Consider the following 19,984-nt stretch of genomic DNA (forward strand, 5'->3'; position numbering starts at 1 on the left):
CGCCCATTGGAAGCCACATATAACAACAAAGGCTCCTTATCAATAGGGGCAGCAAGAACCGGCGGCTCAGCCAGTTGCTTCTTAAGCACCTCAAATGCCTCATCAGCAGCATCAGTCTAGACAAAATTATCTGTCTTCTTCATCATCTGGTACAAAGGGATAGCCTTTTCTCCTAGGCAGCTTACGAACTGGCTCAAAGGTGCTATCCGACCCGCCAAGCGTTGGACGTCATTGACACACTTTGGCTTAGCCAGGGAAGTAATAGCCTTGATTTTCTCTGGGTTAGCTTAGATACCTCGGTCTGAAACCAAAAAACCCAAAACCTTACCCGCCGGTACACCAAAAACAAATTTGGCTGGGTTAAGCATCATTTTATAAACTCGGAGATTGTCAAATGTCTCCTTCAAATCATCAATCAGGGTCTCCTTCTTCCTGGATTTTACCACAATGCCATCCACATAAGCATGAACATTACGCCGATCTGATTGTGAAGGCAATTCTGCACACACCGCTGATAAGTCGCCTGGGCACTCTTGTGCCCGGAAGGCATTGATACATAGCAGAAGGCTCCAAACGGAGTAATGAAAGCTGTCTTCTCCTGGTCCCTGATTGCCATCTTGATCTGATGATAACCAGAATAAGCATCCAAAAAACTCAAACGCTCACAACCCTCCGTAGCATCAATGATTTGATCAATACGAGGGAGAGCAAGCGGATCTGCCGGACAAGCCTTGTTTAAGTCCGTGTAATCCACACACATTCTCCAAGTGTCGTTCTTCTTAAGCACCAACACCGGGTTAGCCAACCACTCAGGATGAAAAACTTCAATGATAAACCCGGCCGCCAAGAGCCGGGCCACTTCTTCACCAATGGCCGTCCACCTCTCCTCGTTAAAACAACGAAGGAATTGCTTGACCGGCTTAAAGTTCGGATCAATATTAAGACTGTGCTCAGCGAGTTCCCTCGGTACACCTGGAATGTCTGAAGGCTTCCATGCAAAGATGTCCCGGTTCTCGCGGATGAACTCGATTAGCGCGCTTTCCTAGTTTGGATCCAGATTAGCACTAATAACAAAATCAACCATTTTAGTGTCATCTGCCAACTTAAACTTTGGCAAAGGATCGTGCTCTGTGGTTGGCTTTTTCAAAGACGTCATGTCCGCCGGGTCAACATTACCCTTGTAAAATTTCAGCTCCTCCACTGCACAGACAAACTCAGTGTAAGCAGCATCACCTTCTTCACACTCCAAGGCCACCTTGGGACTCCCATGCACTGTGATGGTACCCTTGTAACCTGGCATCTTAAGCTGCAAGTAAACATAACAAGGCCTCGCGATGAACTTAGCATAAGCCGGCCGCCCAAACAGGGCATGATAAGGGCTCTTGATTTTAACCACCTCGAAAGTCAGGGTCTCAGATCTAGAATCATGCTCATCTCCAGAAGCAACCTCCAAAGATATCTTACCCCCAGGATATGCCGACTTGCCTGACACCACACCATGAAAAACGGTGTTTGACGGCTTAAGATTTTTGTCGGTCAATCCCATGCGACGGAAGGTTCCGTAGTAAAGTACATTAATGATGTTGCCTCCATCCATGAGCACCTAGTAAATTTATAGCCCCCAACCTGAGGCACCACCACTAGAGCCAGATGACCCAGATTGTCAACCCTAGGCGGGCGATCCTCACGACTCCACACAATAGGCTGCTCCGACCACCGCAAGTAACGCGGCACCGCTGGCTTGATAGCATTCACTGCCCTCTTATGAAGCTTCTGATCCCGCTTACACAAACTAGTGGTGAAGACGTGGTACTATCCACTATTCAATTGCTTTGGGTTGCTTTGATAACTAGACTGTTGCTGCTGCTGATTCCCCTGATTATTCTGCTGGTTGTAACCGCCTTGATTGCCTTGGCCGTGAAACCCGAAATTTCAGCCGCCTCCATGACCCGGACCATGAGGGCCGAACCCTGAACCGCCATTCGGACCATGGTTGTGTTGGAAAGACTCCCTGAAGTGTCTCATAATGCTGCAATCCTTCCACTGATGGGTAGACGGCTTCTCCTCTGTCCCGTGCTTCAGACATGGCTGATTAATTATCGCTTCAAGGTCAAATTTTATCCTTTGAGCCGGTCCCCCCTTACAACGATGGTTATAATCCCGTGCACCGGTGTTAGCCACAAAATCATCAGCTTTGCGCTTATCGTTACCGCCCTGATTGCCCGGGTTGTGCTGCTATCCTCTCATACCACTACTCTTCTTTCCCTCTCCCGATCGTTCATCCTCAAAGTTAGGGTCCTTGGTACTATCAGAGTTGGCATACTTGACAAGAGCCGCCATGAGCTCACCCATGTCACTGCAATGACGTTTAAGCCGCCCAAGCTTCTGCTTGAGTGGAAGGAAACAACAATTCTTCTCCAACATTAAAACCGCTGAGCCGACGTTGATATTATCTAAAGAATGTATGATGGTCGAGACCCCGCGCACCCAACTGGTTGTCGACTCGCCCTCATCTTGAACACAAGAAACCAAGTCCGTGATTGACATAGGCTGCTTGCACGTATCTTTGAAAATTTGGATAAACCGGGCCTTCAGCTCTACCCACAACCCAATGGAGTTGGCAGGTAGCCCTTTCAACCAAGTGCGAGCTGTCCCTTCCAGCATCATGGTGAAATACTTAGCATATGTAGCTTCACTAACATCCAGCATCTCTGTAGCCATCTCATAAGTCTCCACTCAAGCCTCAGGGGGCTGATTGGCTCTGTAATTAGGCACCTTACGAGGGCCATTGAAATCCTTGGGCAAACGCTCATTTCGCAGAGCCGCCGTTAAACATGGCACACCCTAAGCTCTAGAAGTCACACCTGGCTCCACTGAAGTTGTCGGGTAAACCGGCGCATGCTGATGAGCCGCCAACTGAGTCGCCAGCCTGGCCTCCCGGCACGCTCTGCCCTGGTCCACCAAATTATGTGCCTCAGCACCATTGCACGCCGGGTCATGCTCACGGGGTTGGTTACGATGCTGCTCAGTACTCGAAACTGTTGGCGAGTCAATGTGCTTACTGTAGCTCCAGCTTGAACAAGGGGTCGAATGAATCCAGTCACGACTATAAGAATAAGCCTGCTGCTGTACTAGTGCTGTTTGAAGAAGTTCCCTCGCCCTTCGAGTTTCAACTGCCGTCGGAGTCTCGCCCTTGACTGGCAAAGCCGCCAATCATGTAGCTGCAGCAATCATATTGTCCAAAGGGGTAGAATAATGACCCGGCGGCGTCACCACGTGCTGAGGTGGGGTGTTATTCATATATGGGGAACCCTTCACGCGTGGCTGAACTGGCGCTCCACCCCCTGGCGCTTCAGTCATCTGGTTTATCATCGGTAGGTTACTGGCCCCCGCTCTAGGCGTGCTGAAGAGGTTTCTCGATTCATAAACCAAGGGCAGACGACTGTGGTGTTTTCTCCTCAAGACTTCATTTGAAGCATTCTGAATCAACGTGAGCTAATATGAATCCGCTTGAATCCGCTATGCTTGGGCATTTAAAATGGCCCGCTCTGCAGTCATCCTAGCGTTTTCTGCTGCCAGCTCTACCTTGGCTTGCGCTATCTCATCACGGAGCTTAGCCACATCCACCTTATGATGTTCCTGGTTGTCCGGAGTTACCTCCACTTCCATCAGAGTTGCCCGAGCCTCCAATAGATCTGTTAAAACTTGAGCCGGCGGGCGTGCTGATCCGCCATCATCCACTGCCGTTACCACCGCTGTGCTGGAAGTCATAGTTGCGGCGGCTGTCGAACCGAGAACCGGGTGGGTGCCAGCCATGAAGATCGCCACCCTGTTCGGTGGCTCATGGGGGTCCGGAATACTGTCACCATCGGAACAACCCCCAAGCCGTGTGTCTTGTAGTTGATACATTGAGTCGGTCTCGCCCGTGGACGATTCACCATAAGAGTAGATGGCCGTCTCACCGCCACACACAGAGCCCTCCAATTCCGCCCCTTCGATAAATCCAACAAAGGCACGCTTCATGGTGGGTTGAACCCGGGCAGGTCGTGCACGCTGAGCCGTCTCGATGATGTCGGTGCATATGTCCGGCTCAGGGCCCGGTTCGCCGATCTTGTCGATGAAGACGTGGATTCCGCCGAAGGGGACCCGGTACCCGTACTCAATTGAGCCGGCCTCAGGGCCCCAGCCTGCGTCGTCGATGTAGAGCTTGCCGCAACGACTCTTGGTCATCCGGCCCACAGCGTATCCACTGATCCCTTCAAAGCTGCCCTTCAAGAACTCAAAACCGTCGTGCGCAGGCCCCACGGTGGGCGCCAACTATCGTGGAATTGTCATGACAGATGTCCTAGCGGAAGGACTTAGTTGTGGAGCTATTGTGATGTAGTTAGCTTAAAGGGGTTAAAACGGGACAAAGGACACGAGGAGTTTATACTAGTTCAGCCTCTTACGGTGAAGGTAAAAGCCTAATCCAGTTTGAGGTGGTATTACTAGGGTTTCGATTACCAGGGAGCGAATACGCTTGGCCTGGCTTTCAATCTGTTGTTTCTTGCCCTAAGCCACCGTTGGGTCATCCCCTTATATATACGGGTTGACGCCCTGCGGCTTATAGAGCCCCGACCGGCTCATACAAATGTGTCCGGCTTGGTGACTTATCTTACATGCCTTACAATACAAGTCACATATACATGGTGGTTTACACTTACGTGCCTTAAGCCGCCTTTGGGCTTTGGGCCCTTTAATAAGCCTACTACATGAACCGCCATCTTCAACATATTCATGGGCTTGGTTTATGAACCGCCATCGGGATAACCCAGCCCCTCCTGGGCGGGTCATATCCAATAGTCATATCCCCAACATCTTGGGTTGTTGTTGCTGAAGTTGGGCCGTACCGGGCCATCGACGGAGCCATGCCGTGGGCCGTGGGCAGGCAAGTCTAGGTACCCCTGGTCCCAGGACGCCGACTGGAGTGATTGACGATATATGACAATGTGTCCGTTTAGTCCATACTTTCTCTATGACGAAACTTTGAATTATACATGACAAAACTTTATTTGTGATGTAATTAAACCATCCTCCTCAACTAGAGAAGATCACTTTAGTTAGGGCATTTTGGGTACAATGAACTTTGTTATTTATGCTTATCATTTGTTGCTTCTATTTTTGCCAAGCCTGTCTCTTTCTGTTGCTCAACTATATATGTTGCATATCATCGACTCATGTGACGATGCATGTGCATAAATCATAAATGGCGAAGAAGTGCTACGCCTGGAGTATACGACAAGTGGCCGGAGAGTCAGGCCCAGGTGTATCGGTTTCCGATTTCTGAGCGACAGCCGGTAGTTAGTTTAGGTTCATGCTAGTGCGAGAGAGGAATACGAACCGACGCCTCAAGAGGTACTACATTATGTATGATGGGACATGTCATGTAACTTGTATAGCTATATCGTGATTATGATGTGATGACAGGATTTGTGTTGGATGATATGATGAGACTACTATGTGTATGATATGATGAGCATATTGCATGTTTATGATATGATTAGAATACTATATAAAACCTGTACAAAAACATCGCAAATACATAGCAAAAAATGAGAAAATATAGTAGTAGCGCTCTTTAGCGCTGGACAGGAAAGCGCTACTGCTAAAGCACTTAGCACTAGCACTGGTATGGACCCGCACTACTGGTAAGCAGGTATAGCAGTAGCGCGTGTCAAAAAGCACTACTGCTATACTTTAGCTGTAGCGCCGTATCAGTAGCGCGGGTACCCACGCTACTGATATACCAAATACCCGCGCTACTGCTAGGCTTTTCCCTAGTAGTGATTGCCCTACCCAAATGGACAGAATCCGGGCAAAATGGATGTCCGTTTGGGGTTGTGCGCTGGAGTTGGCCTTACAAGTGGGACCGCGGTTCAGGAAACTGACTATCGGCAAACCCCGACCTCGCCCACCACGTGATGGCTGAGTTAGAGAAATGAGGAGGTTGAAGAGATAGCTGTAGCGCGAACTCCAAGAAATATGGTGTCAGATGGAAGTCGTGCTGGTGGCGTGCGCCGTACTCCTGGATGTGAATGCTTGTTCTGGCCCATGCTACCCTACTATATATCGAGGATTCGAGGTGCTGGTTACGTACAACGAACGCATTAACATATGGCCCACCTCACACTGTGGCCAAATTTCCTGGAGTCTGTGCTAGGTTAAAAAGTGTTCTTTGTGAGGGTGGATGGTTGGTGTCAGGTTTAAAACTTGTTGTATTACGTATACGTAGACGTAGAGATAGTGCATCAATTTTGAAAGTTTGAACCCAAACATCATAATGCAATTTCTACAGTTGATCGGACTCATCCGAGGACCTAGGATGATGGGATTCGCAGCTACAGTAAAAATACCCGCCCGACGCGCAAAGCATGTGAAGCTAGTACAAATAGTAGTAATATTGTTGATTGGACTCATCCGATAACCTGTTGCAATGCACATACAATTATGTATTCAGGGATATTTTTTTTGCCTCGTCGCAGCACCCACTCTGAGAAGCGACTCGAAAGCCATTCATAAATTTGGTAAGTTTGTCATAGGCATATCATTTAGCATTACATACAACAAGTGATCAACCCACAACGACAACGAGGATACATTATAAATACTAAAGTTTTTCTCACACAACAAATAACAAAGCGATGAAATAAACTTCAGGCCAACCAATCCTTGGCATTGGAAATGGTTGCTTTGAACCAAAAGTGATTCTCTGGGTAGGGCCTGCTATTGTCAATCTCGATACCAACGCAAGAATCATCATCCAGACTGAAGCGGCCTATACCAGGACACATATTGTGATAGCCAGGGTAGGGAAGCATAGCAATGTCCAATATATAGATACAATTGCCTCTCATAAATGGTAGTAACGTTGTGCCAACAGCAGCTGGATTGCCTTTCACCATCAGTGGATAGTTTAGTCCAAGGAAGAGCGAGTTTTCTCCAAGACTATCAATATTGAACCAGGGAGAAGGTGCTGGGGCTAGCACACTAGTATCCATCCTGAATACCCTACAACGGATGTTGGAATAGGCCCGAACAGTGCGACCATGGGAGACAACACCTGCTTCCTTAGTAACATCAGCAGTGCCCTGTCTACAGACAAGAAGAGGTGATCCATCGGAATAAGTTGCCAGGCGCCACTGAGTATGTAGGTCCTGCTCGTCTTCATGCTCGTGATCATCACCATCGCATCTCCCCCCTTGGTTATAGTTAAATTTCCAAATATCGGCGGGGGAATGTTGATAGGACCTTGGTTAATCAGTACGGGGATACTAACTCACATGCATGGTGAATGAAACAATTATAATTATAGTTGAAGCCAAATGTACCGAAACAATAAGGATCCCATGCGAAAACAGTGCCACAAGTGGTGGCAGCAAATACAAGACCCTCGTATTAAATTGCATCACAGTAAACATCCGTGTATAGAAATTGATTTTTGAGCAATATCCATCGAGTCGAAGTATGAAGGACGGCAACAAGCTTGTCGAAGATAGCGACAACACAAGCATTCCTATAACCCCAAGAGCGTTTGGGAACTCGACAAATTTCTATCTTCCATAGACGACTGTCACCATGATCGTATTTGAACATACGTAGACGACAGTCACCATTTGCGCCTGCCCAAGCCTTACTGTCAAGTGATGGCATCTTAACATCACATGTATCATTATCAAGCGGCATCAAATTGCACAAGGCGAGGTTTCCATCGTCCGCGTGCCAACGAGCAGGGTCATGGCGAAGAAGATAGGGGAGATCAAACTGCTCCTGGACCCTTGGGTTCTTTGTAATTATGTTATTAGTTGAATCGAGAATGGTCTTGAACGAACCTGGCATGCTAGGCGAGGTGATGACGTCGCACCGATCAATGAGTTCCTCCATAATGTCATCTTTCAGATTGGGGCAAGAATAACAGGATCGTTTTCGGCCTGTTCCCTCCATGGAGAAGACAATCGAACAATGGTAGAAGGAAGGGTGAAGGCAAATGGAGGAGGGAGGAAGAGTGTGTGATAGCAGTTCCAAATCGAGAGGGAAAGGCGAAGAGGCAGTGGACGGTTGCCATAGTACATGAAGAGGCGCCCCGGCATACATAGATGTCCGTTCAGAAATTGTACAAAAGCACTCACCGTCGTCTCACTAACATGTTGGAACAGGACCACATGTCAACGAAACATGGTGTGTCATTTCTCATGACAAATGCGATCTGGCCGCATTGGCCCGAGGTGCCACATTATTTCTTGACTTTATTTCTTAATGGCGTGCCGTTCAGCTTTGAAGCATGACTAACTGGTATTGTATGTAGAGAAAATATAAATTACTCTACCACTACTCCACCTCTAGTACTAGTAGCAAAATATAGGCTAGAGCTTCAGCGCTTTCTTGCTAAGGGCTGCCCACTTGCTTCTCACACTATCACCCTCTCTCCAGATCTAAAAAGACGACCTCTCTCTCCCTCCTCACCGGTGGTCACAGATCCGCCGGGGAAGAAAAGGACGTGCAGCGTTGACGCACTTGTTGTCCGTGAGCGAGGTCACGCACTGACGACAAGGCCATCCTCTCATACCTAGCACCCGCGTGGGATGGCCTCCGTCCCCAAGCTCGTTGTCGCAGTGTGTGCGGAGTACGACAACCACGAGCGGATCCACTTCCCGTCAACCCTCGGGTATGCTACCTCTTTTCGAACCATACCCTTGTTCTATTACCCCATCTGCCACGTCGCTACATGTGGATCTTTTTCCACTCCACCATCTTCCCAATTTGTTATCCTCTGCTCTGCTGGTCACGCAGACGAAAACCTTAATTTGCACTATTAAAGGAAACCCTACTTCATGCAGACTAATCCATGTCTGGGTTGAATAAGGAAAGGAAGGGAGAAAGTATTGTCCAAGAGAATAGGCATTGAACCCGCATCTAGGTTGAAAAGGGGAAAATCAGTAGCTAAGGGACGAGTCTCGTGTCTCTTGGTTGAAAAAGGGTAGAAAGGCATGGCAATGCAATAGAGAATGACCAGGTCGATCGGTTTGTTGTCCTCACATAGGAAAAAGGTGGCTAAAGAGAACAAAAATGGGACATAATCCACATATGCTGCCTCGATATTTGTTGCTCTGGGCAACCATAACTCCCTCACCACTCTATGCGTCTGTGGAGGTACATCATACTAGTGCGCCCACTGTCCGAATGGGCCTCCCATGCTCTTATTGCCACATTTTTGCTGTTAGTATAACGCCAACGGTAAAGTCAAGCAATGCTACTGCTAAAGTGATGTCACATTTAACTAATGTCGCACTCAGTCTAATGCCACCGATAAATTTAAGCAATGCCATTTAATGTCACTAGATTATTTCAGGGTTAGCTGTTGATTGTGGATGTATTAAAGATCTTTCAGCTAAGGCATTCTAATGCTATTGCACAACCAGTATACCAACGATGAAACTTGTTACTACCTTCAGATTTTTGCACTGTTAATGCTTATAGATTACATACCTCACTTTCATGAGATAAGTCAATTTTTTTACAGTGTCACCAAAATGTCAAGGCAATAATGTCATTTTATTTTGGTTAAATTGCACAAAAAATTATGAAGACAAGAGGAAAGGTCAAGAGTGGGCACCTCCTCCTCCTCCGGCTGTTCTCTTGATTCGTTCAATCAAGTTTTTATGTTTGATCGATTATCAAGATTGGGATAGCAATTTTGAGGTCCCCTTGAGTTCGAAATGATATTTACCTTGAAGGTACATGGTTTGCAATTTTTTTATACTGTCATTATTTAATAATGCTAGTTACCTTGAGACTTTTGTATTTGGTTTAATGTTGTTGCACAACTAGTATACCAATGCTGAAACTTGTTACCTTTACATTTTGTATTGTTAATGCTTATAGAAAATTTCCAGTGCCAGCTTATGGAAATCTGTTTAGTAAAACCATTGTACTGTACCCCGTAATAAAAAAAACTACTCTACTTTTGCACTAGCCACTGGATTAGTGTATATTTGTACTATTCGAATGGTGTTACATTAGCGCATGGACATATATAAAGTGTGGCAATCTTTCCCAGATATGTGCTCAAGAAAACTACTACCTGTTTTTCTAAATACTAGACGTTTGGGTACTTTAAATTAAACTGTGAAAATGTTGTATATTAAGGAACAGAGGGTGTAGGGTTCACTCAAATTATCCCGGTAAAACTAGTCACACCTTTGTTAAAATTAATGTTCATTATGTTATCGGAGGAGGTCTGTATGTTTGTCTCTAATGCCTGTCGATTACATACCTAACATCATGATGTAATGTTAAGTCATTTCTTTTTGTATAGTGTCACTGAATTGTCAAGGCGGTGATGGCATTTTATTTTAGTTGAACTGCACAAAATATGCTTAAAAGAAGAGGAAAGGTCAGGAATGGTTCAGTTTTTAAGAAAATCCTATGTATGCCTTCATGACATCAGCCGATGTTGCCTTATTTATTCCTTTAAACATGTGGTTAGAAACAGTATTGGTACATTTTCCCATTAAGAAATTGGAATGCTTATATTTATGAGTCTATGCTTCAACTAGTGCCACTTTTATAGTAATCACACTTTCAATATCTATGCAAACAGGGATGCTCTATTTTAGTGGAAGTGCACAAAAAGTCCAAATGGTTCAAATTAGGAGCATGTTTTCTTCCAAACCGTTATATCCAATTGGGGCACTGTGAGCTGTTCATTACGAAGGTACATGGTTTGCTACTATCTCGCTACTCTTTTTGTACTGTCATTAGATACTAATATTAGTGGTTTACATGTGAATTTATTGGCAGGGTGGACCTACATTGGAGGTGCAGGACATGATTCAATGATCAGATGCTCAATTTTGGTTGTATCAATTTCACCTCTTCCATCACTACAAACATGGATATCCTTGGTCTGATGAAGAATATGCTCTATATTTCTGCTCTGTACCAGCAAATCAATTCAGTATGAAATTGTCCAGGGAAAAACATGACAGTATCAAATTGTCCAGTGCAAAACATGACAAATGCTAAGCGGAAGAGACGTGTTTAAACCGAAAATACAAGGTGGGGTATATGTTTACTAGCTGCTTGATATTTGTGCAGACAAATGTCTGCCCATAACTATTTGGCAAACAAACAAAGTGACCCAATTTTGGTGGAACTGCACAAGAGAATAGTATAGTCACGGCATGCAGTGCCATTTGAAAATAGACACAGAAAGATTGGATAGTCACTTCATGGACTGCACAAAAGTAGTGTTGTACTATTTATTGGCTAACACTAGTTGCTTCATTGCTTTGGTATGATTATACAGTGGGCATCATTTTGCCCAAGTTAAAGTTTGTATTCCGAAAATAGTCTCGCCGTGTGATCGAGAGAAGACGAAATCATATTGAAGTGGATGTTCCTCCATCATGTGTGGTTCATTCTCATGGTTCCAGCTATTGGTGAAACCAATTACGTTTGCAAGAGGAATTGTAGACTTCACAAACAAATTTGCCTTTCACTTTGTACTGAATGTTGGCCTAGAGAAGCATCCATGTTAGTAGGAAGAACATATGTTTTTTCTAGATCTTTGCTTTTGGAGCTACATATTTGTATATGATCTATGAATCATTGAGATGCATTAACATGTTGATCTTATGTGTGGAAATTGTACTAGTTTGTTGTGAATTTGGGCTACTAATGTGAACATATTACAATGCCAGGCCTGTGAGTCTCGTCTGAACATTTTGAACGGATCAGCTCTTACAACTGTGCACAGCATGATCCTTATTTCTATGTTCTCAGTGTTTACAAGTTACTAGTAGTTCCTTATTATTTTTGTCTGCTCAGTGTTTAGAAGTTACTAATCGATCACTAGCTAGCCTACTAATACTTTCCTGGTAGTTTTAGTTGCGATGCAAGATCCGAAGTGGTAGTTTTTTGAATAAAAATGCCTTCCTCTGAAGAAACTGACATGTTGTTCTGAAGAAAATGCCATGCGAATCTGAAGAAACTGCCAGCAAAAATGTTCGCAAATGCCTTATCTCCCAGCGAACGTGCATCCGCTATTGCGATCCTACACATACACTATCCGGCCGACTCAATCCTATGCGAATAACCAGCGGATCAAGCATGTACCTCATATAGATGAATCAAGCGCACTCATTTGACCATCATGCCGACGTGCAACCCAGCACGGACGGGACGCACCACTGACGGGACGGGACGGGACGGGACGCACAGTCATAATTTTAGTTTTTCTAGTTTTCCACGGCAAGCTGGCGCTCTAAGCCATTTTTGCTTATGCATTGAATTCCAATGACCGTCACGTTTCCTGTGACACACTGGTCCACCTACCTTCCGCCTATAATTACTGGTTCCCGGCGTTCTCCGGTGGCATAATCACCCAACTCGCCCTCTCCTCATGAGCCCCCACCGGCCCGACATCGCTCGCCACTTGTCCTCGTTCTCGCCACGTCAGTCATGCCCCCGCCCGTATACAATAGGCGACGCCAGAGGCGGTCACTGCCAGAACTAGAGTTTGGTTTTTCACCGGAAGACAGACGGAGGGAGGAGGCATTCTATCAGTCTTTATATGGCAATGCAGAGTATGAGGACTTGTTCGAGAGCGACCGCCCGGCGGAGGAGCAGCGCATCACTGATTTGCACCGCCATCGGGGCATCGAGCAGCAGCGCACCGACGCTCTGAGTCGAGAGAAGAGCGCTCGCAACTAGGCCGACTGCGTGGAGGCCGGCGCCCGACAAATAGCCCTAGAGGATGTCGGGCACGCACACATTCGTGACACCGAATTTTACTGCCAGCTCGTCAAGTGGGTTTCTCACTTAGAAGTCGAAGCTTCGGTGGACCACGCTGGCATGGAAAGGGCCAACGCGCGCGAGAAACGCGCCCTATCACACCTCTGGCAAGTCCGAGGTGAGGAGGAGGACGTCAGTGCCGGCGTTTAGCATGTATCGTAGATGGCGGCCGGCATCGTCTAGTTAGCTAAGAGTAAGTTAGTACTTGTACACTACTAAGAGTATTACTGGGAGTAGATAGTTAACTTGGCTATGATGGTTGTCAATGTGGAAGTTCAGTACTCTATATCTAGATCAGACCTGTTACTTTGCTCTAAATGTTGAACTTTCCGTTTGAACGTATGGAATGGGTTGTTTTTTTTAATGGGTTGTATTTGTCCGCCACGGGTTTAGAGGTTGTCTTGTGGGCCTACTAGGTTGACGCGTACACAATCAGGAGATGATTGTATGTGGAGAGGATGACAACAGGGACCCACCAGGGTCATGGCCGTACGCAAGCAAGTGCCTCCTTTTTCAAGCCAAAAAGGGTTCCTCCTAATGAATTTCTGACATCTGGGTCTCATGCCATTGTCAACTTAGTCAATAAACAAGAGAAATGCACAACGAGCGGCTGACACTAGGGACCCAACAGCTTGGCTAGTTATTTTTGCTTTTGAGATGGAAGCAAGGTGTCAACTGGGCTATGCGGGGCACTCTGGCCTGTCTACCCAGCCTTTTCTTTTATGTTTACCACATGACCATCCGAGTAGTTTTTTTCTTTCTGAAAATGGCTAGCCCAGTTTTTTGTTCTTTTTGCAGAATACCCAACCGATGCCTACTTGCTTTGTCAGCCCTGCTGGGCTGCAAATCTTTCCAAACGAGGAGAGCTTCATTCGGCTCGCCCAGAAAATGGGCTATCAGTAGTGAGAAATGGGATGTACATTTCTAAAACACATTAAACCGGCAATTAGTTTCAATTTTTTTCATTTCGAGATTTTAAATTTCATTGATTTTTATGCATGGACAATTATTCGGATTTTATATTGATTTAAATTTATTTTTAAAATTAGTTTGAATGTGACTCGGAATTTCAGGATTAAAAATAGTCCAGACCACACCGAAATATGCAAAATTTCGTATAATTTTTTTAACCGTGGCCACAATATGGGCTGTAATGCTAACAAAAAGAATATGGGCTCCAAAAAAACCTTAAGAATTAGCAGATGTCTGTAATTTATTAGAAATAATGGCAGATGGGTTGTATGATGTTTTCCATAGATTTGAGGCTGACTTGTGCGCCTACTATAGGTTGACGCGTACGCTTTCCTAAAAAAAGGTTGATGCACACGGTACATCATGTCAACTTAGTCAACGCACGAGAGCAGTGACTGTTGGATGTCTATCCAGCGGCCGTCGTGCTTCTTCAATCTCTGCTCTTCCTGCTCTAGCCGCTCAAACAAGCGCCGGTGGGACTGCCTGCTCCTCCTCCCGTGGCCGCCTATGCTGCCGCCAAGGCCTCACCGCCCCACCCTACTCCCATCACTGTCCTGGCCATCCCTCTACTCACCCACACATGATGTTATTCTATGGCGATGGCAGTCGAACCATTAAACCCTCGTACTCCCCACCATATGGGCAACCACTTCCGAGTCTTCCCTGGCTCTGTGTCATTCCCTTCCTAGGCCTCGCCGTCGTCCACCACCATGGTGCTCTTGGTGCGGCGTGGTCAACGAACAACATCCATCGGAAGTGGACTGTACGTGGAGAGGCTGACAGCTGGGTCCATGGCCACACATAAGGAAATGCCTCCTTATTACGCACAAAATAATGATTCCTCCACCTGACAGCTGGGACCCACTGGAAGGGCCACTGTATTTCGCAAAAAAACATTCTCCCCGTTGACATCTCGGACCCACCAGCTATATCTTCACACACAAGGAATTGCCTCCTTATTACGCACAAAAAAAATAAATACCCCCCTGCTAGCTAGGACCCACCATAGTGGGAGGCTGACTTGTGGGCCTACTAAGTTGACGGGGACGGAGGGCTTTGTCAACTTAGTCAATATGAACGATTCTAGATCCAGTGACCGTACGATGTCCATCCAACGGTCGTAGTGCTTCTTCAACCTTTGGTCTTCTTGCTCCAGCCGCCCAAACTAGCGCTGGTTGTGCCGCCTGCTCCTACCTCCCATGGTCGTCTCTGCTGCCGCGCAGGCCTGACCACCCCACCCTACTCCAACCTCTGGCCAGGCCATCCCTTTACTCACCCCTGTTATTCTGTGGCGACAACAACCTCTCACCGCAGCCGAACCAGTCAACCCTCGTACTCCACTCCGCATGGGCATCCACTGCCGCGTCGTCCCCTTCCTAGGCCTCGTCGTCGTCCACTGCCTTGGTGCTCTCGGCGCGGCATGGTCAATGTGGTCAAGGAATGACTTCCATCGGAAGAGTACTGTACGTGGAGAGGCTGATAGCTCGGTCCACGGCCGTAGCAAGGAAGCGCCTCCTTATTATGCGGAAAATAATGATTCCTCCACCTGACAGCAGGGACCCACCAGACAGGCCACCATATTTCACGAAAAAAACGTTTCCCCGTGACTGCTGGGACCCACCAGCTACATCTTCGCACGCAAGGAAGTGTGTCCATATTACGGACAAAAAATATGGTTCTCCCCCCGACAGCTGGGACCCACCATTTATATCTTCACACGCAAGGATGTGCCTCCTTACCTACCTGACAGCTGGGACCCACCTGGTCAGACCATACATAGGGTTGTTTGTCTGGTCGTGAATGTGTACGTACATACTGGTCGATCGGTCTGTCTGCGGGCTACAGCGATGAACCGTGGCCGAGTAAGGAAGGGCACGTGTCGTAGTATAGGCGCGGACGTAGCATGTCACGCAGTCCCGTCAATATCATGTACGTGTACATACAACCAGGGTGCAAGAAAGTAAATACGGCCACGTACGTACATATGGGTGGGGTCTTGAACGCCTACTCGCGCATACGTACGCCCAGGGCTCGTGTACATGGAGAGGCGGCGGAGAGCAGTGACTGTGTCCTGTTCATCGGGAGCCAACCGACTGGGTTGGAACAGAGAAACTGCATCATGTTCATCAGGAGGCAATGGAATGCGTCCTATTCATCGGGAGCCAACCGGCTTGGACGGAACAGCCGAAACGAGGTCTGGAGTACCGCAGAAGGGAGGAAACGGACTTCTGTTCGACCGCCTACGGTCAAAACGGGATCCTGTTCACTGGGAGGGGTATGGTGCATCACAAAACGGAGGAAACAAACTTCTGTTTGACCTCCTACGGTCGAAACGGGGTCCTGTTGATTGGGAGGGGTGTGGCGTACCGCAAAACAGAGAAAACGGACTTCTCTTCGGCCTCCTACGGTCGAAACAGGGGTCCTGTTCATCGGGAGGGGTGTGGCGTACCTCAAAAAGGGACTCCATGGGCTACTGTTCATCCACCGTCTAGTGCCTCTCTCCAGCCTCCACAGGCTATTGTTCATCCACCGTCGACCTCCTCTAGCCTCCACTTGCGACTGTTCATCCACGACGTCTCCCTCTTGCCTCCACCAGCTACTGTTCATCCACGGGCTCCTGTTCATCCAGCCTCCACCTGCTACTGTTCAACCAGCCCTCCATGGGCTACTGTCCATCCAGCCTCCACCGGCTACTGTTCAACCAACCCTCCACGGGGTCCTATTCATCCACCTCCAACTGGCTCGATCGTGGTCCTGCTCATCCAACGGCAATGGCCTCTACTACCACGGGGTCCTATTCATCCAACCCCCACCGAGAACTGTTCATCCAACCCCCAACAATGCTCACTGTTCATCAAGAGGCAGCAGGTTCGATCGGCTTCAGTTAGCAGCAGTAGCGAAGGAATTGCTCGATTGGGTTCAGTTAACAGCCAGATTGATCAATTGCTTGGGTTCAGTAACGCGTAGCCTGCAGTGCAATCGCTCGGGTTCAGTAGGTGAACGCCTCGCTCGGGTTCAGTTAGAGCCCAACGCCTCGCACCCATGCGCGTACGTCTACGAGAGAAACGTGCAATCCCTCTGTGCATCGCTCGGCCCCGACCACCCACCGTAACTGGGAACTCCCCAATATTTTCCTCACCCTCGCTTCTACCACAGTTTTTTCCGTCATGGATGGCCCAAAGAATGTCATGCAGCCGCGTCTCCGGCCCGCCCAGGAAGAAAAGCCTATTTTTTGTCATAGAAGTAGGAGCCCACCACATCTATGATGATACAGGGTTTTGTCACAATTATCATCATAGAAGTGTCATAAGCATGACAGGAAAAAATTCGTTCAGCCCAAAATGTCACGGATGTGTCTTTTATAGTGAAAGGAAATGGCCTTTATACATTTAGTTGTGGTAAGCATTATATGCTAATGATATGCAAAGCCACAAGCTTGGGGATGCTATGTTTGATGAAGATGATACTTTTTGTCCCCCAAGTTTTGATGAACAAATTTATTGTGATGAAAGCATGCCTCCTATTTATGATGATTATATTGATGAAAGTGGGTTTGGAAGAGTGTCAACTTCAGGAAGTAATGATCCCACTATTTTGGAGGGTGTTGAATCTTATTGTGATAATTATGAAAGTGGGTTTGGAAGAATGTCAACTTTAGGAAGTAATGATCCCACTATTTTGAAGGGTGTTGAATCTTATTTTGATAATTATGAAAGTGGATTTGGAGAGGTCATGACTTTATTTAGTGATGAATCCACTATTTTGGAAGAGGTTCCAATTGATTATGAGAACAAAGTTGCTATCTATGATGATTATCATGATGACATATATGCTATAAAGAACAATGATAACCATGAAACTTGTCATCTTGATTTTAATTTTCAATTGGATTATGCCTCACATGATAATTATTTTGTTGACTTTGCTCCCACTATTATTCATGATAAGAAATTCGCTTATGTGGAGAGTAATAAAATTTCTATGCTTGTAGATCATGCAAAGAATGCTTTATGTGATAGTTATATTGTTTAATTCATTCATGATGCTACTGAAAATTATTATGAGGGAGGAATATATGCTTGTAGGAATTGCAATAATATCAAGTTTCCTCTCTATGTGCTTAAAATCTTGAAGTTATGCTTGTTTTGCTTTCCTATGCTAGTTGATTCTTGTTCCCATAAATTGTTTGCTCACAAAATCCCTATGCATAGGAAGTGGGTTAGACTTAATGTGCTAGTCATATTCTTCATGATGCTCTCTTTATGTTTCAATTCTTATCTTTTATGTGAGCATCATTGAAATCACCATGCCTAGCTAGGGGCGTTAAACGATAACGCTTGTTGGGAGGCAACCCAATTTTATTTTTGCTCTTTGCTTTTTGTTCCTTTTTAGTAATAAATAATTCATCTAGCTTCTGTTATGATTTTGTGTTTTATGTTTTAATTAGTATTTGTGCCAAGTAAAGCCTTTAGGATCTTCTTGGGTGATTGTTGTTTGATCTTGTTGATAAAAACAGAAAGTATGCGCTCACGAAAATAATTATCATTTTTTACCAGGGAGCGATAAAATACCAATTCCAACTGCAGTAGATTAATATACTTTTTATCCTGGTCGTCCTAATTTTTCATAATTGTTGGAGTTACAGAAGTATTTGAAATCTCCAGATTACTACAGACTATTCTGTCTTCGACAGATTTTGTTTTCATTGTGTTGTTTGCTAATTTTGATGAATATATGAGTAGTATCGGAGGGTATGAACCATAGAGAAGTTGGAATACAGTAGATATTACACCAATATGGATTTAGAATGATTTCACAACAGTACCTAAGTGGTGATTTATTTTCTTATACTAACGGAGCTTACAAGTTTTCTGTTAAGTTTTGTGTTGTGAAGTTTTCAAGTTTTGGGTAAAGATTCGATGGGCTTTGGAATAAGGAGTGGCAAGAGCCTAAGCTTGGGGATGCCCAAGGCACCCCAAGGTGATATTCAAGGACAAACAAGATCCTAAGCTTGGGGATGCCCCGGATGGCATCCCCTCTTTTGTCTTCGTTCATCGGTAACTTTACTTGGAGCTATATTTTTATTCACCCCATGATATGTGTTTTGCTTGGAGCGTCATTTTATTTTCTTTTGTTCTGCTCGCTGTTTGAATAATATACCAAGATCTGAAATTCTTAAATATTAGAGAGTCTTCACATAGTTGCATAATTATTCGACTACTCATTGATCTTCACTTATATCTTTCGGAGTAGTTTGTCATTTGCACTAGTGCTTCACTTATATCCTTTTAGAGCACGATGGTGGTTTTATTTTAAAGAAATAGATGAACTCTCATGCTTCACTTATATTATTTTGAGAGTCTTTTAGAACATCATGGTAATATGCTTTGGTTAGGAATTTAGTCCTAATATGATGGGCATCTAAGAGGGTTATAATAAAAACTTTCATATAAAGTGCGTTGAATACTATGAGAAGTTTGATACTTGATGATTGTTTTGAGACATGAGGATGGTGATATTAGAGTCATGCTAGTTGAGTAGTTGTGAATTTGTTAAATACTTGTGTTGAGGTTTGCAAGTCCCGTAGCATGCACGCATGGTAACCGTTGTGTAACAAATTTGAAGCATGAGGTGTTTCTTTGATTGTCTTCCTTGTGAGTGGCGGTCGGGGACGAGCGATGGTCTTTTCCTACCAATCCATCCCCATAGGAGCATGCGCGTAGTGCTTGTTTTTTATGACTTGTAGATTTTTGCAATAAGTATGTGAGTTCTTTATGACTAATGTTGAGTCCATGGATTATACACACTCTCACCCTTCCATCATTCCTAGCCTCTTCGGTCACCCTTTCTCACCTTGAGAGTTGGTGCAAACTTCGCTGGTGCATCCAAACCCCGTGATATGATACGCTCTATCACACATAATCCTCCTTATATCTTCCTCAAAAGAGCCACCATACCTACCTATTATGGTATTTCCATAGCCATTCTAAGATATATTTCCATGCAACTTTCCACTGTTCTATTTATTATGACACGCTTCATCATTGTCATATTGCCTTGCATGATCATGTAGTTGACATCGTATTTGTGGCAAAGCCACCGCTCAATTTTTTTTATACATGTCACTCTTGAATCATTGGACATCCCGGTACACTGCCGGAGGCATTCATATAGAGTCATA

The sequence above is a fragment of the Triticum urartu genome, chromosome 7, assembly GCF_003073215.2.
Source record: "Triticum urartu cultivar G1812 chromosome 7, Tu2.1, whole genome shotgun sequence".
NCBI lineage: Eukaryota > Viridiplantae > Streptophyta > Magnoliopsida > Poales > Poaceae > Triticum > Triticum urartu.